The following is a 21,447-nucleotide window of genomic DNA, read 5'->3' as shown; positions in this document are numbered from 1 at the left end:
CCGTTTTCATGCCAATTTTGCCACGGTCGCCGCTCTTCTTCGCACCTGAACCGCCCGAGCCACTCGTACCATCATGGCTCTTCTTCCCCTTCATGAGCTGTTCCAGTGCAATCGTTACCAGCATCAGCTCCGCCACTGCTGCGACACCGCTCGCGCTGGTTTTCCTCATGTGAAGCCAGTCTCTCAACAGCCTCACATGGTGGTGAGGTCACCCCATTGCTCGATTGTGTTCACGACATTGGCAAATCGACCAGGGACTACACTGAAGAGACGTTCAATCACATCTTCATCGCTGATCTTCTCTCCTAGCGATCGGATCTCGCCGACCAGTGTGGTCAGTTTCTGTGCAAACCCAGTGATCGTCTCGGAGTCCTCCATCTCCATGCGTTCAAGTTGGCGCTTGAGCTGCTTCGCCCATGCCTTTTTGACACGGTCCTCACTGATGCACATCTGCCGGATCGCCTCCCACGCCTTCGCCGCGGTGTCATGCTCGGTGAGCGCCATTACCATGGAGTCCGGGACAGACTAGGATAGGGCCGCAAATGCGTCCTCATCCTTCGCCGGATCGTGCTCACCATTTCCCTATATTGCGCTCCAACAATGGAGGGATCAGAGGATGATCTTCATCTTCACCGCCCACAAACCATAGTTCGTGTCCGTGAGTTGCGGGTAGTGGATCGGGACACCACCTCCTCTCGACGTCGAGTGCACCACCACGGCGCCCCCACTGGCCCATGCATCACCACCTGGCCTCTTTCTCGGCGGTGTGTACTTTCCGCCGCTGCTCGGGAGGAGTTTTGTCACCCATCATCAGTCACCGCCGCCTCTACGCCACGAACTGACACCACTGCTGCGATCGCGTCCAATAAACAGAGGCTCTGATACCAAATATTGGATCTTAGGCCTTGAACACTAAACGATCTTGTGGATTTTCGGTGGAATTATGAGTTCATCACTCTGAACTTTTCCCTGCACTCAACAAACACTCAGGAACAAAGAGAGACTGGGGACAGAGTTTTGCGATGCATTAAACCAAGCGTCCTTTTCGCTTTTCCTTTTATTCAACATAAGGAAAGACTCACAAACTTGGACCGGATCCTATGCCATGATCCACTTCCATCGTGCCATCCCACGATTGAGATCATGACTCGGTCTGAAACTAGAAACAGATGTAACAAGGGACGTACAGATTCAGTAAAACAGAACTGTTGCGCCAACAGACTCATAAACTGATGAATTAAACTACTATGCCGATGAGCTTGACAACCTTTCAAGTACCTAGCAGCTCCCAAGCCAGACAAACACACCAATACATATTAGTGGAGACATATGGTGCGTGAGTAGTTAATCGAGCGTCGCGGTGACACCAATCTGGTAGGCAGCTGATCGATGTAGTAACCACATGCATTTTAGAGCTCTCCTGAGTCCTAAATATGATAGATAGAAAACAGTAAAATCTGATTAGGAGTGCTGTAAACAAACAAATAGTTATGACTAGAAGCTAATATGTCCACGCAAATAGAAAATACCTTTATGTAAATAATAATATTTTAAGTGGATCTGAAAGTATTGTACTGAAGGCGCACAAGAGAGACCTTCTCACCTGACAACTGGGCAAAACCCTCACGCAGCATCTCCAAAGCAGACAAACACAAACGCAAGCACTCTGACTTGTAGAATCTCAAATAAACAACCAAAACAATTACATCAACTTCCTGTCGTTAGAAGCACACTGAATCACGTAGTAGTCTTGGATCCTCTTGGTTACCTAGACATCAGAGTGAAAAGGAGAACCAAACAAGAAAAATTCAGAAGACATGATGAAAAATGACCTCAGATAGATATATGGAGAAATCACATTATATATAATCCCTTCGTCTAAAAATAAGTAACTCAACTTTGTCTAGAAAGAGTTATATCTGCACACCTTTTCAGAGTGTAGATGCATCCATATCTAGAAAATTTTGAGTCACTTATTTTTAGACACAGGTGTACAAGTTTTAGATATTCGGCAGTAGACATGTTGCACACCTGAGAAGTGATCCTCTCGGTATGGTCTTCTTGTAGTACCGTGAATGAAGCGGACTGAAGAGGCGGCGGCTTGCCTCCAACCCATCCCAGTGGAGCATGTCCCACCAGTCTTTCTCGCAGTCCACCACCGCCATCGGCTTGTATTGTGGACGGCCAGCATGGATGGCTGGTAGCCGCCTCAGACTCCAGCAGCCTCTGAGCTTGATGGTCTCGAGCATCGGCGCGGTCATGTTGATTTCGCAGATGTGCTGCAGCATGGGGAGCTCCTGAAGATGGATAGTCCTAAGGTTCGGAAATTCTATGTTGGTAGCAAGTTGTTGCCAGTATCTTTCATCTCCATTCGGGAAGATTTGCCTGAGCTCACCACAGTATGTGATGTGCATAGTTTCCAAGCTATCCAAGGTAGGAAATGACCAGGGAAGTACAAAAAGTGAGCCTGGGGCAGGCGTGCAAATGTATATGTTGCAGCTTTGAAAAGGCATTCTTATATCTGTCTATTTTATTTTTTGATTGTGAAAAGGGGACAACAGGTTTTTCTCTAATACTAAGACTTCTGCTCCAAATGCTGCGGGCTGCTAGGAGGTGGGACACCCATAATATCTCTAGGCTCTTGAAGAAGCTTGGTGACATGTGGTACGTCTCAGCAACAAAGGCAGTGTGTATCTTGGGACACCTCTCAATACGACACCACCTGAGATGTTTGAATTGTTTAGCTTGTTGGAGTTCAAGGTTAGCAGCAGTGATGGAGCAACTGTCATGCACGTGTAGGGACTGGGCACTATTCATCAAGGAAATTATAATTTCAAGACCATTTTTCAATTCCCAATTGCAGCCTCCTTTGGAAAATTCAATGTGACGCTTTGAAGGGAGAAGCTGATTGGAAATTTGCTTCGAGATGTCTTCACTATCACCCTCTTCGGAAACCTCCTCAAACACATCTGAGTAGGGGAATGATGATGATCCTACTACTGGGATAAGATACAATTCATTATCAGAGCCGTCATTTTCTGTTTCCTCGATCTCTAGAAGTTGTCTAATACTGAGAGTTGATGAGATATACAAGCGGAAATTACTACCAAACACATGGAAGCCTCGAAAAAACCTTATATCTGTAGCCACGACATGTGTGTAGTCGCTGTAAAACACGTAGTCGGTGTAAAACGAGACATCTGTGTAGTCTTCCTCGAAGTATGAATGAGATCGTTGACAGTCACCATCTAGTTTCGATCTTGTAGGCTTCCCTCTGGTGTCCACACATAGCGACCTCAATGGCGGGTCCTCTGCATCAAGCCAGCACACTCTCCGCAGGTTCTCACAGCCTATCAGAAAGAGGCACACCAAGTTCTCCACCTTCAAATTTTTGAGGTCGAGTGTTTCGATTGCTGTCTCAGAAAGGTTCAACTCCACTAGGTTTGGCAATCCCCGAAGGAATACATTCTTCAGTCGTGCACAACCTTCTAGCGAGATCTTTGATACTTTTGGAAGCTCTTGATTATAACGAGAAGAAGGCCGAACTTCCTTTTCGGGTATCTGCATTGAATTCTTCCACCTGGATGCTTTTCCATATCCATCAAAACTGAATGACTCCAATGATGTGGACATGACATCAGGCTTAACATGTTGCAACCCATCACAACCATCAAGAATAAGCACCTTCAGTCCAATTGCGGCTGACAAGTTTGGCAAAACTTGCATGGCACTATTTCCAGATAAGTCAAGAAGCTCGAGCTTATGCATGCCCATGAATGATTCCTCTACAAGTGTTGTCAAGAAAGTAGAAGAATTGATCACTCGGAGTCTCCGAAGATCACACAACCATGTCATGTCAAGCTTATCCATGCACCAACCAGACCTAATAGCTCCTGTATTCGTCAGATTTAGCTCCCGAAGTTCAATCATCAGCACCATCTTTGTTGGGGACAGGATCCAGTCCCAGCGTGTATGACGTATGTCCAATACCCATAGGCTTTTAAGAAATGTCCATTCTGTATCATGTCCTTCACCAATTATCTCTAAATCTTCATCTTTGCAACTGTCTATGTAAACAAATCTTAGATTGTTGCAGCAGATAAAAGGCGGGGATGCAAAATTGAAGGTGCACCAAGAGATACTCAACACACGAAGTTTGCTAGATTGCCCAAACAAGTGTTTAGGCAATATTGCTGGATGATCAGATTTTTCTAGTGCCAAGAAGTATGACGTTGTCTCCTTGGGCACACATTGGATATTTTGTACCTTGGCATTCTTTGATGTGATTGAAACCCATCGGCTCTTCTTTTGTTGTCGATTAATAGTCCGGCGAATAAACTCGAGATACTCATTTTGAATATAGTTCAGTCGCATTGCTTCCTGTAGTTGGCCACCAATCTCCCACGCATTATCTCCAGATACGATCCCATCACACACCCAATAGTTAGAAGCATGGGTGTCCTGATAATAGTCAATGGAGTTGTCATATTTATATTGCAGGAGCGACATGTAGAACCAACAATCTGCAATTACAGTTGAGTTGGCATCATGGTTAATTTGGGCAGCCTCTTGATGCACTAAAGGTAGCAGGCTTCTTAGAACTCGTACGGAAAGGAAAACATGAGCACTTTTCACTTTGTCTCTGATTTTAGGATCGAGTCGAAACCTCCCCTGAAATGTCCACAACACTTTGCACCTCCAGTCAAACACAGGAATGCCAGATGCAGCCAAATCAACCTCACTGTCACTCCCATTGCTTAAAATCATCAAACACCTGCGGCCATCTAAAATTTGGAAGATGAGCTTAGCAACCTTGAGTATCTCAGCTCTAGATCCTCTATCTAACCCATTGAAATCATCTTCCTCGTCTTGCTTATCAAACAAATCCATTGCAGATCTGTCGAGCTTCAGATCCTTTGCAATCCTTCTCTGCATGTCTCTCCTGCTTTTCCACACTGAGCAATCCGCGTGGATAACTACGTCAAACTTCGACCTGGCTGGTTCTGCTATGGCAGCTAGAACGGCAGACGCACCGAGTCCATCACACCAACCATCAAAGTATATAATATTATTTATACCCTGATAGAAAGGTTCGGCATTGCTCAGATATTTTTTAATTATCTCATCCACAGTATCTTGAATGGCGTAACTCCTCAACTCCTGAAGCAAAACAACTTGGTTCAGTGGCCGTGGCTTATGTTCCGAATGCTTAATACATATGCATGTGAAAGCATAAAAAAGGATAGTAGCGAGGGTCCGATCCTCCGAACCCGCACCGTCTCATCCTCCGAACCCTGCACCGTCCGATCGCAACCTAGGTAACCATTCCGATGACCCTCCCTTCTTCACAGCGATTTTAACGGCTCCGGTATGTGCCGAAAGGTGACGTCATGCTAATGTGCTGATCTAGTTTCTAAAGTTTTGTGAAATACGTCTAAAATTTGTGAAAATTTATTTAGTGTTCAAAGTAAAGTTTCACATATGTTTCTCACGTGTTTTGAAACATTTTGTACTGCAAATTTGTTTTAATTATGTTTCAGTTTTGTCAAAAGGGGTACAAGTAGCCTCACCAATCTCAAAGAATAATTTGTGGTGGATGGCACTCCAGCACATAACGTTGGCTGTAAAAAAGAGTTTTTGTCTCTTCTTCGCATCGTCTGTCCGCTCGACGAAAATGAAACACATCTCAGAAGGTGACTCGGGTGTAGGCCTGGCGGCCGCTAGGCACCGCCGAGGGAGGAGCTGCAGCCGTGCGACATAACAGTCTGTCGCAACTCGCAAGCAGCGGCAAAACCTTAGCAGCTCCGCCGCCAGAACTTGCAGCTCTCATGATCAGCCACAGCTAGCTAGCAGCACCTACCAGCCGCCCAACGTCGTCCTTCCGAACTCCAGCGAGCAACCTATCGGCTCCTAGCATTGTTGCATGCTCACAACATCGACATCTACTGATGGTTGCAGCGGCATCCACTCCTTGGTCATTGTAGCACTAACAGCCACAGAGGCGGCCGACACTGACCGCTGCAGCTAGCCGGACGTGGTCGCTGGTCCCGGCCAGTGCCCACTACCTAGCGGCGGTGCCCGCCCATCTAGCCGCCTGACCTTGGGAGATAATTGGGGCGGCGGTGACCCTATCGGCATGGAGGCGGGACAACGAGCAGGGATCGAGCGGCAAGGATGGAGAAGTCCGTGTGGACCACGGGTAAGCCCCCTCACCGCTCCCTCATCTACCTCTCCTCTCTCTCCCCCGTCTCGCATACTCTCTTGATCTGTTAGCGACTGCAGCGGCAGGCACCACAACACCGCTAGCACGTCCTCATCTTCTCTATTCCACGGACCACGGCCACCGCCAGTGGCATCCTCTGGCTGCCGTCGTGACTGTTAATGATAGGATCTATTTAGCTGATATTTTCTATTTATACGAGATTGTGTATATCTCCTACTCTTCTTTTTTTTTGCGGGAAAACTTCAGGCTTTTATTCACATGAAACTATTCCAGCACCATCAGCTTGGAGGCTGGTCGTGAGGAAACTAGGTGCGAGGTCCATCCAACAGGGCGTCTCCTCCTGCGTGCATGCTAACTTCGCACACAGGTGAACCGGCACATTGGCTGCCCTCTTTACATGCTAAATAACAAAAGAAATAAACGATGAGGCTAGCCCTTCTATTTCTAACAGAACATCTGCTACTACTGAGCGAGAAACTGCGCGTGAGTCCTAGAGGATAACAACCTCTAAACAGTTTACTTCCATCTCCACTCGCGAAAAACCTCGGAGCTTGGCGAAGATAAACCCATCTCGGAGAGCCAAAGCCTCAGCACTCTGGCCCGTACCAAGGTTGAGGCTCAACTTGCCAAAGAAAAAGAGGCGGCAGAGGCCGCGAAGTGTGCCGAACAAGAAACGGACCCATGCGGGGAGTCCTCGGTGCCAGAAGGGTCTGGCACAGGAACCGCTCTTGGTGCCCCTGCCAATAAGGGCCGCAGAGTAGCAAAGAAGATTGTTGTACAGGGTACAAGGCCGTGAACCCGCCAAGCACGGGCGAAAGGACTGGTGTCTTAATGCGTTGCTTATTCTGGAACATTCGAGGGTTCGGGCGTAAGGGGCGCTGGACCCTGCTTAAGGAGTACCTTCGAAATCACCACATAGATGTGGTATGCCTTCAGGAAACTGTCAAACAGGAGTTTACTGGAACTCCGTAGCTTAGAAGTAGGGGAAAAGTTCTTCTGGCATTGGTTACCTGCAACAGGCCGATCGGGAGGCATGTTGATGGGTTTCAGAGATAGCCGTTTCGAGATTGGTAATATCGACATGGGACAATACTTCTTGAGTGTTACGGCCTTGTGGCGTGCAACCAACCTCAAGCTTGAGATCATGGGGATCTACGGGCCGGCTGATCACTCCCTCTCAAGGGAATTCCTCGATGAGATCACTCTCAAAATTAACCGCACAGTTGATCTCATTATCATGGGTGGGGACTTCAACCTGATACGGAGTGAAGAAGACAAAAACAATCATAGGATTAACTGGGCTAGGCTCAACATGTTCAACGAGGCTATCAGTGACTGGGCTGTTCGGGAGATCCCTCGCACAGGGGCGAGATTCACCTGGACAAACAAGCAGCTTAATCATGTCCGTAGTGTGCTGGATAGAGTTTTTATCGCGCCAATTCTAGAACCTCGGTTTCCTTTGTGTTCAGTGGTAGCTGAAACTAGTTTGGGTTCTGATCACACACCACTGATCCTGGATACTGGGGAAGACATTCCGATTAGAAGCAACCGTTTCTTCTTTGAAACAGGCTGGTTTGAGATTGCTGATTTTCACCATTTGGTGTCCCAGGTGTGGGATCGCCTAGGCTCTCAGATTGGAGGGAGAGACATCACTGACTGGTGGCAGGGCATGAGCGGTGGTCTGCGCCAATATCTGAGGGGTTGGAGCAAGAATATCGGCAAGGAACAGAGAGTCATCAAGTCACAACTGCTTGACCAAATCAAACTGCTTGATGAGGAAGCCGATGCGGACGGTTTGGAGGAACAAGGTTGGGCCTTGCGGTATCATCTCAAAGAACAACTCATCAATATCTACAAGCTAGAGGAGGAATACTGGCGACAACGAGGCAGAGTGCGTTGGTCCTTGCAAGGGGATGGAAACACCGCGTATTTCCATGCCGTCGCCAACGGATGCCGAAGGAAATGCCTAATATCCTCTCTCAATATGGAGGCTGGCCCTATTATGGATAAAAGACTGATCCAAGAGCACATCTACTCCTTCTACCGGGATCTGTTAGGCTCGGATAATCCACATCTCTGTGGACTTGCTCAGCATGCTTGGGAACTTTCACCTAGGGTCTCTCCCGAGGAAAACCTGCACTTAGCTCTTACGTTCTCGGAAGAAGAGCTCACGGCCATGGTCAAGGAGATGAAAACCGACACTGCACCGGGTTCGGACGGATTCCCAGTGGCTTTCTTTTCAGCGCTGCTGGCCCTTAGTAAAACATGGGGTTTTACACATCCTCAACGATTTTATCCTGGGGAGGATCGACATCGCCCGTCTAAACTTTGGTGTGCTATTGCTTATTCCAAAAGTGCCGGGTGCTGATAGAATTACGCAATTCAGGCCAATTGCTCTTATCAATGTGATCTTCAAGATCGTCTCCAAGGCATTTGCCACAAAATTGGACCCGATTGCTAAGCGTATTTATCACCCATAATCAGACGACATTCATAAAGGGTAGATTTATTCTTGACGGGGCTTTGGCTCTTCAAGAAATCATCCATGAAATGAAAAGCAAAAAGCTAGGGGCATTTTGCTAAAGCACGACCGAAAAAGCCTACGATAGGGTCAATTGGGAATTCTTGAGCGAGGTTCTGCGTGCAAAGGGTTTTGATGGCGGAGCCGTTCACGGGATCATCCAACTAGTAGCAGGAGGGCAGACCGCTATCTCCATTAATGGTGAAATTGGGCCTTTCTTTCGCAACAAGAGGGGTTTGCGACAAGGAGACCCTCTCTCCCCCTTGCTCTTTAACTTTATGGCGGAAGCTCTCTCCATCATGCTCTCTAAGGCAGGAGAGGCAGGCCACATCTTTGGAGTTGTGCCTCATCTGGTTCCCGGGGAGGTTTCGCATTTGCAATACGCCGACGACACCTTGATCCTTATCTAGCACGACGAGAGACCGATCATTAACCTAAAATTCTTGCTTATGTGTTTTGAGGAGATGTCCGGGCTTAAAATCAACTACCACAAGTGCGAGGTGATCGTTATGGGGCAACCAATTGAGGTGCAGCAGAGGGTGGCCAACATGCTCAATTGCAAGCTAGGAGCATTCCCCTTCGTGTACTTAGGCCTCCCTATTTCTGATCGCAAGCTTTCAATAGACCAATGGATGTTTCTGGTTAGAAAACTAGGCCTAAAGATTGAAACTTGGTTGGGAAGATTTCTTTCCTCGGGAGGAAGGATAATTCTCTCCAACTCTTGCACAGCTAGTTTGCCCATGTATGCCATGGGACTATTCTAGCTCCAAGATGGGGTTCACTCCAAATTTCACTCGCATCGCTCTCGGTTCTTTTGGTAAGGATCGGGACCAAGCGTAAATATCACTTAGTGAATTGGCCGGCGGTTTTCCGTCCTAAGGAAGCCGGGGGGCTAGGACTGCTCAACTCCAGGGAAATGAATATAGCTCTTATGCTCAAATGGGTTTGGAAATTGTACCAGGGGGACAATGCCTTATGGTCTCAGATTATTCGCGCCAAGTATGCTACTACGACCGATATCTTCGCTGGATCAGGGGTGGGGGCTCACCTTTTTGGAAAAGCTTGCATAAAATCAAACACTTCTTCAAACTCGGAGCCAAACACATGGTTTATGATGGGAAACGTACCATGTTCTGGCTAGACCTGTGGGTGGGACGGCACCCTCTTAGGGATTCCTTCCCCAACTTGTTCAACATTTGTGATAATCCACAACTTCTTGTCGCCTCGGCGTGTGAAGAGCCCTCGAGACTCGGGTTCAGAAGATCCTTTAACTTAGCAGCCGACGGGGAATGGGAGGAACTACAACATATTCTAGAGCATATCAACCTCTGTCCTGGGGAGGACAAGGTAGTCTGGAACCTCGACCCTTCGGGATGTTATTCAGTTTCTTCAATGTACAACAAGCTATCGAAGGGAGCCTCGGTAGCCTTTTCTAGGACATTTGGGAGGCCAAATTACCGCTTAAAATTCGTATCTTCAACTAGCAGCTCGTTCTTGATCGTCTCCCGTCCAGCCTTTTGATCGCCTCGAGACTTGGCCCGGCCACTGGGCGCTGCGCCTTATGTGACAGTCCGGAAAACACCGATCATATTTTATTTTCTTGCTCGCTCGCGGATTTATGTGGAGTGTGGTTAGACAGCTGCTAGAATGCCGTTGGTCTCCCACATCCTTTGCTCAGTTTTTTGCTATTCTCTCTAGTTATTCGGGTCGTCCTCGGCGTCTTATTTGGACTTTGTTTGCGGCTCAAAGTTGGGCGCTTTGGAACATACACAATAAGCATGTGTTTGAATCTAGGGTGATTTCGAAACCTGCTAACCTTCTTTATAAAATCATTGTTATTTTGCAGCTGTAGGCGCCACTCGCAAAGCACCAAGACAGAGCAAACCTGTTGGAGCTGACAAGGCAACTAAAGCTTATACACGCGGACATGGTGGCAAGTGAGAGCTAGGTGGCGTTGGCTAGCGTGCGCGAGCTCCAGGATCGTGCAGGGGCAGCCGTCTGGAGGCGCGACAGCGTTGCTTCGCCTACTTCTATCCTGCTTTATCGATCTAGTTTGTTTATCTCATAACTGTGATGGCTAAGCTGTATGCCGCCACTATGTTTCAAACCTAAGGGCTTTATTAATTTAAAGTCGGGCACTAGCTGCCTTTTATCTAAATTAGAGGATCCATGATACCCAGATATGGCTTACTCCAAGCCCCAATGAAGCCAGAAGATGATGTCGTGATCCCTCCTGCTCCACCCTTTTGTGCATCGAACGAAATACCGTCCCTTCCGCTAGAGTACTAAACTCGTTACGTGCCATTAGAGCACGATAATATGTTTTAATAGAGTATATCCCCGTCTTCTCGAGTCCCCAAGCCCATGTGTCATCACCACCACCTCGCCTCTATGGAATATTGAGGATAGCATCAGCCTCCGGGGTTGTGAAGTTGTTTCTAACCAATTCCAGTTTCCATGTTCCATTCTCCGTATCGATCAAGTCAGATACCCTATTCAGATCATCCCTGCTAATCTGGGCTGATGGTGTCATGGTTCGGATACCAGGTATCCACTTGTCTATCCATATCGACACTGAATTTCCATCTCCGATCCTCTTCAGAAGACCGAGATTTAGAGCTTCCCTCCCAGGCACAATGGCCCTCCAAGTAGCAGATGATCTACTAGGAACAATAGCATGCATAAAATCGGTATATGGGAAGAACTTTGTTTTCAATACCCGAGCGCACAGAGACTCCGGATTGGTGATGAAACGCCATCCATGCTTTCCCAAGAGAGCCAAGTTAAACATCTCAAGGTTTCGAAACCCCATGCCGCCCTTACTCTTCAGTAGTGCGAGCGACTCCCATGCAATCCAATGCATTGATCTTCGATCAATGGAGCCACTCCACCAGTATCTAGCCATGTATGAGGCCAGTTGCTTACATACTTTATTAGTTAGAAGAAAACAACACATGCTGAAGGTTGGAATTGCCTGTATCACTACCCTCAGAAAAACCTCGCGCCCAGCACAGTAGACCATTTGCTCAGAGCCTCTTTGCATCTTACTCTGGATCCTCTCGCCAATATGGTCGAAAGTTCCACTTGTGATGCGCCCAAAGGCCGTTCGTAGCCCCAAGTATCTTTCACTAAAGGCTTCCACGGTAATGCCCAATAAGCCCTTCAGATGTTGACGAATAGACAGAGGTGTGTTAGGACTAAAGTAAATGGAACTTTTCTCCCTATTCACACATTGTCCCGAACATTCCTCGTATATCCTCAAAATTTCACTCAATCTATTTGCACTTTGTTCATTCGCCTTCAAAAAGATCAGACTATCATCAGCAAATAATAGATGGTTTATCCATGGTGACCTAGGAGTGACACGAATCCCTCGATCAACATAATTCCCAAACGAGTTCAGCAGGGTTGTAAACCCTTCTCCACAGATGAGAAATAAATATGGCGACAACGAATCACCCTGTCGAAGGCCCCTTGTAGGTGTAAAATATGGAAGCATCTCCCCATTCGCACGGATAGTGAACCTTACTGATGTCACACACTTCATAATCAAACGGACAAACAAGGCACTGAAACCCAACTTCAGCATGATCGCTTGCAGATAAAGCCACTCAACTATGTCATATGCTTTCATCATATCGAGTTTGACTGCACTAACAAAATTCTTCCCCTTCTTCCGTTTCCTTATTGCATGCACACTTTCATATGCAATTAAAACATTATCCATATTCAGGCATCCGGGAACAAAGGCGATGTTCTTCTCCAATAATCTCACACAAAGAAACTCTAGCTCTATTGGCAATGCATTTGGAGGCAATCTTATAGAGAACTGAGCATAGAGATATGGGCCGATATTGAGAAATTCTTTGAGGATGTTTTACCTTTGGTATCAAAGTAATAGATGTGTCATTCAGACCAAGAGGAAATTATCCCCCATTCAGGAAACCCAAAATAGCCCGCTCTAGATCATCGCCAAGGAGCATCCAGTGTTGCTGAAAAAACCCCACAGTAAAATCATCCACACCTGGCACTTTTGATTGCGCCATTTGGAATAACACATACCTCACCTCCTCCGCCGTATAAGGTTTTTCAAATGTTTCATTCATGGCAGGTGAGACTCGAGTTGGAACGAGGCCCAACAGATCGTCCATGGATCTGAAACCCTGAGATAGATAAATAGTCTGAAAGAACTCCTGGATTTCCTCGCAGCTTTCCTCCCAAGTACTACATTTTCTGCCGTCCGAGCGCTCCAGCTCGGTGATCTTGTTCATGCGCTTTCGTTGAGCAGCTTGGGCATGAAAAAAAGCAGTATTCCGGTCACCTTCACGCAGCCGTTGAACCCGTAATCGCTGCCGCATCCAAATTTCCTCCCTCCGGAGGTTCTCTCTAAGTTGTTTCACAATCGCTTGATCCTCATCATTTGGTCCATGGCCAATAGATCTTCTGCGCAGCTTTTCAAGCTTCTGTCGAAGCTTTCTTCCTTTGCGGGCCAGGCATCCAAATTCCTTTGAACCCCATGTGCTCAAGCTTGTTTTCATTGTGTCTGATGCCTGCATAGCACCGCTCAGGCCATCGCCGCCAGCTCCCTTGTTCCATTTTTCGAGAACCAGCTGATCATAATCCACATGAGTTTGGCGCCACATGTTCTCGTACCTAAATTGTTGACCACCTCTTGCACCCCCTTGAGCCATACTCGGTCGGACGTCCACATGCACAAAGAAATGGTCCGATTCAGTTGTTACAATGTGTCTCACTTTCATATGCTCAAACATATTCAGGAAGGCAGCGCTACCAAAGGCTCGGTCTAGCCTAGCCTTTACCATCTGCCCATTGTCCCAAGTGTATTCCATCCTAGACCAGGCAAGATCCTGGAATGAGCACTCCTCTATCACCTCTCTAAAGGCTCGCATTTGCCACTCCGGTCTCGCCGCCCTGGAGAAGTGTTCAGATGCAAAGAGTGTTTTGTTGAAATCTCCCAGGCACAACCAGACCGGATGCTTAATCGCAAACAGTGTACGAAGAAAGCGCCAGCTATGATGCCTATCCTCCACTTTAGGAGCCCCATAAAATCCTGTTAGTCTCCAGTCTCTCATACATTGATCATTATTCCACACCATCACATCAATATGGCAGGAACTGATTTTTTTTAGCTCAACGGACACCTCAGACGTCCAAAAAAGAGCAATACCACGACTTAGGCCTTCACAAGATGCCCCAAAGCATCCAGCAAAGCCCAACGAATTCTGTAAACCTTCCACTCTCTCCTTGGAAAGTTTCGTTTCCATGACAAAGAGAAGGCTGGGACGCTCTTGCTTCACCACTTTGTGAAGCTCTCGAACAGCAGCCTGGTTCCCAAGCCCGCGGCCGTTCTAGCTTAAGCAACTCATTGTTCCCGGCAGGGCTGCTGAACAGCCTCTGCAAAATTTTCAGAGTTTGTCGGGATTGGCTTCTTCTTCTTTGCATCAAACTCTCCTTCCCCAGCCTTATTACTAGTCTCTGTCGCAGAACCTGGAGTGACGTTGGCAAGGGCCAGAGTTCCATCAGCGACGTGCTCCTGTGCTGACGTGATCATCAGCTGTGGTTTCTCCACCTTTCTATACTCACAGGCGGTACCCCGCTTCTTGCGTTTGTGAAAATTGTTCTTTTTCAGCGAGAGAGGAACCCTCCGATCCTTTCTCTTCAGCCGTGCTCGAGAAACGTGTATCTTCCTTACTCTTTGGAGCATGTGAATGCCCGCTCACCAAGCCCTCGTTGTGAGAATTTTTCTTCCACTCATTAGGGGCCCACAAATTCTTCCCAAAGTGGAGATTACCATGCTCATCCCGAGAGCCTGGAGTTGGGCAGAAAGTATCCTCATGACCCAACCTGCCATAAGAAAAACAGAAGTGTGGTATCTGCTCATATTGCACCTCTTATATGTCCACGCTATTTCTCTTGGCCAAGTCGATCAAAATCCATCGCCTAAGTGGTTTGGCAATGTCAATTGTCACCCTGCATCTGACGAAACCACCCAAATCATCAAATTAAACACCTGGCGCCTTCTTATCAATCTGGTGCGCTATTGGAAGCCACCACTTATTCTCCCGCAGATTGAAGGGAAGATTTAGGACCCTAGCCCATGTCTAGACCCGATCAAAACACAGTTCTAAGGGTGTCATGCAATCCTCAAATTCTTTCAAAATCATAGAATTTTTTGCTTACATGCCATGGAGGTCCCTCCCATACGCGGTCCCGATCCCGCTTCGTGGCAAACTCAGCAATAAAACAGTTCTCTCCGAAATATAGGAAGAACAAGCCCTTCGGATTGCCCCACGTAGGGTGCAGTGCAGCCGATATGGTATGTATGTGGAATACACTACGAAACAGCACCTTACCTACCAGCATCCACTTTTCCTTCGCTCCCTCCTCACGATCATCCACCACCAGAGGGGTAACCTCTTCATTGTGATGTCCAGCTTCCCAAGACCCTCCTCCAGTTTTGCCCTCTCCACCCTGGGCGGCAGAGTCACCGTCTCCTTCCCCTTGCTTCGATCCGACGAGGCCATGTCTCGTCACAGGAAACTTGATCGCCCCGTCGATGAGATCAGCGTGCGCTGCCGGTGTCCACGAAACCCTAATCGCCTCTACGAGAGGGGCTCCGAGAGTTACGGAAAAAAACTGATAGGGAATGAATTGTGATGTGTTTGTATATCTCCTACTCTTTGGCAAGGATCGGATGTGATCCTTTGTTGCCTTGTACTCTATGTTTGTACCTATCCATCTATATATGAGAAGATACCCCCGATGGGGAAGTTCACGGAAAATACAATCTTCAAGGGCCAACGCTAGCAATCAGCCAGCCGTACAAACACCTTTCATCAGCCATCTTCTGGACCATCCGATCTAGTAAAGTGGGTGAATTCCGCGCGTCCGATCGTGGTACAAAAACGGTTTACATGTAACAACTTTTTTATAGTATGTAACATTGGTGTCCAAATTTTCATTTAGTCACGAAATAATGGTACATTTTATTTTCACCAGTGGTACACAAAAGATTCCCTAAAGTACGTAACATTTTTCTTCTACGTATGTAATATTTTCAAAAATACGACATTGTTATACAACATTTCTCTGCGATACATCTAACACTTTGGTTTAATGTATCCAACATTACATGGTAACGAATGTAATATTGGTTCAAATCTATTTGTACAAAAAATTCAGGAGACACAAGCATAGCCGGTCGGCAACGAAATCCGTCGGTGGCGGAGAAGCGTTCGGTGAGGAAGCTGATGCTCTGTCCCATGGCGTGCGGTGGCGGCCAGCCGCATCAATCTTGTCCGCCCCTGGTTTGAGGTTCGGGCAACGTATCAGCCATCGTGTGCGGATCGAGGTTCGTCCGTTTCCATGGTGGAGCATGTGGATATCCTCTTCTCCGGCCCCGACAATGCGTAGGGAGGATTCCCTTCAGGCGGCGGGCGCTCGACCCCTCCAGGCGGAGGAGCGGGGGCTCTAGCTGTCAGCGCAGTGGACTCTAGGCGGTGGCTGCATAAAATGAATCCAGGCGGCGGCGCGGGAGCTAGGGAAGGGGCTGCGCGAGAGCCCCTCCGATGGTGGCGCGAGGCTAGGAAGGGGGCGGCACGGGAGCCCCTTTGGCAGCGGCGTGGGGTAGGAATGGGGAGGCGCGGGATCTCTTCCAGCGGCGACGCCCGTAGAGGAACGGCCGTGGCCAGGGCAGAGCAGAGAAGCACAGAGGAGGAGCGGATGCGGCAGCTAGGGCGCGGAGGAGCGGCGGCGGGCTGCATCCATGGTGCGGCGTGCGGGTAGCGATGTTGCATCCATGATTAAAATGTTGTGGCACTATGTGTAACCCGGGGGTGGTGCTAGCGATCCATGTGATATGCACAAACTAATACAAATCTTGTGCATCCTACTTGGCTCACTAGAATAATCTTTGATCAAGTTTGTGTGTCCAATGTAAGTTTGAGGCATGTTGTTCTTAAGTTGGCTCTACTTCATATTCATTTTTGGTTATGTCTCGTTGCAACGGCCGATGATTATAATCTAGCTATATGTCAATGATTAAAAGGTTCTCGCGCTATGTGTGATCCCGGGGCGGTGCTAGCGACCCATGTGATATGCACAAATACAGTTGTGCATTATACTTGGCTCCCTAGCACCGTCCCTTGGGTTTGTGTCGAAAATGTAAGTATGATGCATATTTTTGAGTTGGCCCTACTTGGTGTTCTCTTTGGTTTTGTTTCGTTGCAACGACCGATGATTATACTATGGCACCATTTAATGAGAAAAGGAGCCGATAAGACCTTATCATATGTCTATGCATATTGCTTGTGCATTTGATTTGGTCTTATAGGCACTCTTTTTTCCACGTGTGTCTTCATATGAGGGTTTACAACTATGGATACTTGACATTTCTTAAAAATACAAATATGACTTTAATATAATTATTAACATAACTGACCATGCAAGAAATGAATATATGCGCAAACTGTGCCCAAGTCAGGTCTGAGGACAAGCAGTTTGTCATAATGTTCTTACATGACCTTTAAACCATGAAGATATGTTTTAATTCAACATGTTGTGCCTCTAAGTTATTCGTATATAGTTGCGTTCAAACTGTCTTTGACCTAATTGTTGTTTCTTTCGTATAATTGTGCCCAGGCTATCCCCCGTAGCGCAAGGCGTGACTTCATGGAGCCTATACATAGAAACATTAATCAATTATGAGAATTTGAAGTTACCCTCTAGCAGGACACACTGCCCACACTCGAGAGGACCTTTAATGTTCAAGTCACCAATGAGGAAAAAACCAAACCTATTTCCATGGTCCTCGTTGGATACAACTTACGGAGTTCTACAGGATGCAGCCCGGGACGACGTGTCATTTCTACATGGGTCGTGTATTCGGCCACACCTACTTCAACTATAAAGACCTCCTAGACTCCTCTTCGTATGATGGAAAATACCACGACTCGAGAGATGCTGACGGGGCAATTGTCAATTACCCACCTACAGAGCTGGTGCCGGAGCCGAACATGGAGTAGCTACGCGCATAGTTAGCTATATATGTTCTTCTTACTAATGTGCTACTTTGATGCACGATGTTGCTACATTACACTATGTTCCTACCTTACATGATGTTGCTACTTTGATACATGATGATGTTGCTACATAACAGGTTGTACTGTATGTATATTGGAAAAAATAGTTTGTCTTAAATACTGGAAGCCTGCGGCTTTGTGAATGCGCCACAAGTATTTGGATTACTGGTAGTGTGCGCGTCCTCACCAGCTCCGGCTCGTCCACCAGGCCATTTTAAACGTGTGTCATTGCCTCATATTTACTATTGGGTGTTTAGAATGGACAAATGGTGCAATTAGTTTCATATGGCAGATTTTGTAAAGAAAAAACGCGTAGTAAGCACTTTGGCCCCTGAAGGGTATTTACGAAAATCGTGTATAATACGAGCAAATTCTGTGGCGCACCTAACACTAATTCTATGGTGCACCTATTTCTGTAGCGCACCGAGGCATAGGTGCGCCACAGAATGTCTTAATTCTGTGGCGCATGAGCACGTGCACCACAGAATCCTTATTTTAATGGCGAAGATTCTGTGGCGCACCGTCCATGCGCCACAGAATATGCATATAGGTCCGCCACAGATGAGCCTTTCCCTACTAGTGACTGTGCAATTAGTTTCATATGGCAGATTTTATAAGGAAAAAAAGCATAGTAAGCACTTTGGCCCCTGAAGGGTATTTATAAGATATAGAATATAACCTCATAAATCATAGTGAATCTCTTTACAGAAGACCACGACGCAAGAATAAAGGCAATATGTTTAATTTCATGATATATGCGAGCTGAAGATTAAGTCCACCTGTTCCTGCACAGTACGATATGTTAACTTCTCGGACACTGTTATATTATTGCATACTGCGTATGTTGTGAGAGAATAGAACTGGAAATGTGCAAATCGAAGCAAACTAATAAACAGCTGTGTACCATAAGGAATGATATTCTGATAGTGAAGAAACAGAAGATGCAATACCTTTTTCCAGAGAAGACCAATTATCAGTTCAAGCAGCGGCTAGTCTACCCCATGATCAGTTGTAGGTCCAACAGCTCCTGTCGGCATGATATATCAGTACTCTGTACGTACTCCAATACTGTTGGGATGTTTTGGAGACCAAACCAAATGAAATGTTTGTCAATGTACCTGGTAATTAGCAGCCTAACAACCTTGTGGAAGGAAGCAGAGAGAATTTCCAGGAGCCTAGCCAATATGAAATGCTCAGCTAACGAAATCAAGAGGTTTTCAAATGAAAGTGTTATTCATGCTTCTAAGGCTTAATATGACAAATAGCCCAGAACCTTAACTCATCCGGTTCCTGCACATCATGATATGTTATTACTTCTTCAGCATTGCCACATATTCCCATCATTACATATTTACATAAGCAAATACTCACCGCAGTTTTGACAGAACGGAGTTGCCAAGATGTAGGTGCTGGAAAAAAATAGGACAACCGAGGGGCAGCAATGTGATCTCTGAATAAAATATACTAGTAGTGAAGAAGCAATAGATTTGTCTACAAAAGGAATCAGAATAGTCGAATACCTTGTCCTCACAGAAAACCGGGCGGTTGCCACCTCAAATAGAAGCAAGTATAACCCATGATTTAGCTGCAAGTCCAACAATTCCAGGGTAGCAAGATATGCCCATCAATTCCCTGATGTTGCGAGACCAACATGTACATTATGCACCAATAGTTGACATAGTATGCAGATTGAGCCAACTGAGATGTTTGGGTCGAACCTCAGTAATTAGCAGTTGCAAGCAAGCAAGGAGAATTTCCAGGAGCCTAAACGCTGGTATGAAACCCTCAGCTGAGAAAGTGCATGCAGAGGTCTTCAAACGAAATTGGTTTGGATGTTTTTTTAAGGGTTACAAAAGCAGCTGCCTCCACGCTTTTGGCATTAGTCCTCTTCTTTGCGTAAAGGAAAACACGAATCATATACTTTGCTTGCATTTGGAGGCAGACGTATCATCTTTTCCGATTGCCGATGAGAAGATCAAATTTGATTCGTAAAGAGAAACAGTTAATGTGATGACCCACGTTTCTGATGCCACTCTCCGCGCACGTGTTTATGTCCGTACGATCTTGGGAAGAACAGATCGGAGGCTGTCCATTGCGATCGTTGGGTTCGTTATTTTTTTACCTGGTCTGCGTTTCTACCATCGCTGTTTCTACAATTGGACTGTTTTATTGTGGGTAAAAAATATTTTAAATGCCTACTTTTTTAAAATATCACAATGGATGATAAAAGGGTCTTTTGGGTCATGTCCACAAATTTTGATACGCTCCCTTCACAGCTCCTGAACTCGGACCCCCTCCTGGAATTAGCGATTCAGGCTTAGATTGTTTAATTAACATTAACCCTAGGACTTACTATTTATCAGTGAAGGTGATACCACCTACTGATTATAGTTTTGTTGCGTTCGGGAACAACAACAAACAATTTGTAGAACCGTGTTGCTCGCATCTTTGAGAGATATAAGAAATTCTGAATTGTTGTATTTTAGTAGCTTATGTTACTACAGGTTACCTCCCTTACACTTCGAGTCATTTGTCCGTCGGGTTTTTAAAAAGCTTCAGCAATTTCGAAGCAATGGAAATTCCGGTGCCTTATGCGCATCACACAGCGTTTCTTTTTCATTTTTTATGTGGTTGAACACTGGAGCCTTAGTACGCTAATACTTGCTATCTGATTTGGTTTGCGTGTCCAGAGAGGCAGGTCAAAGGCAGCAGTATCATTGGATGGGGTCGGCGGTGTTGTGGAGGGCCGGTTCTTGTGATTTCTTTGTCCTTATACAAGACAATGTTGCTCGATGCTCAGTCCTGTAGGATATTGGTTCAGTATAAACCAGTGATGGATCAAACCAATGGACATTCTGTTCTGAAGCGGAACAGAGGAAATATGGAGGGACGACCAAATCAAGAACTTATCAGGTAGTGAAAAGAACTAGGAACCAGTGGGTTGATAATCATTTGCTACATACTTTGTTCTTATTTTTGGTGTTTTTTTTCCCCTAACCTGTATTTCTTTTCCAGGTTCCCATGGGTATCCTTGTGGTGGTCCAGAGTTTTTGCCTTTCGGCCACGAGCCTATTTGTCTGACTGGTATTTGAATATAAGTAAATGACTTTCAAGATAATGGACTAATGGTCCTTTCGTTCCATGGTATATATATTTCGCAATTAAATAGCTTGCTATCTTATCCTGAAACTCTATAAATATCATGTTCAAGGTAGTTAGAGACGAAGTGTCATGTTTGCCTCATGTAGGTCTGGCTACTTCACATTGCACTTGTTTCCATTGTATTTTATGATGTACACATAAACTTATTACAATTGTCACACATTGCTTTGAAGTTTTACTAGGGCATGCTTATATCCTTCCCCTTTACTCGATGATGTCTCAACCGTTACATGATTGCCCATATTTGCAAATTTCCAAGCAACGCAAGTTCCGGTTCAAGGAATGATGAGCTAGCTAAAAGGAAATGAAGCAGTGGCAAGATTCGAAAAAAGGGTGCTTTATTACTTCAGAGTTTGACGTAATACATCCGGCCTCTGCATAGTTAGGATGCACACAGCCGTTCGCGGGTACAACCAAACATAAAAGGTTCAACTGTAAGT

At 46.2% G+C, this 21,447-nt stretch overlaps 1 protein-coding gene and 1 pseudogene across 1 annotated transcript in view; one reads left to right on the top strand and one right to left on the bottom strand.

Moving 5' to 3' along the window:
- Nucleotides 1-21,447, top strand: part of LOC139835942 (uncharacterized) — a 155,796-nt gene that overhangs the window by 54,879 nt on the left and 79,470 nt on the right. The gene's annotated exons all lie outside the window — the stretch shown is intronic.
- Nucleotides 1,028-20,313, bottom strand: LOC139835940 (uncharacterized; annotated as a pseudogene).

This window comes from Lolium perenne, chromosome 2 (genome assembly GCF_019359855.2).
Source record: "Lolium perenne isolate Kyuss_39 chromosome 2, Kyuss_2.0, whole genome shotgun sequence".
NCBI lineage: Eukaryota > Viridiplantae > Streptophyta > Magnoliopsida > Poales > Poaceae > Lolium > Lolium perenne.
This window is presented reverse-complemented; position numbering and strand designations above follow the sequence as displayed.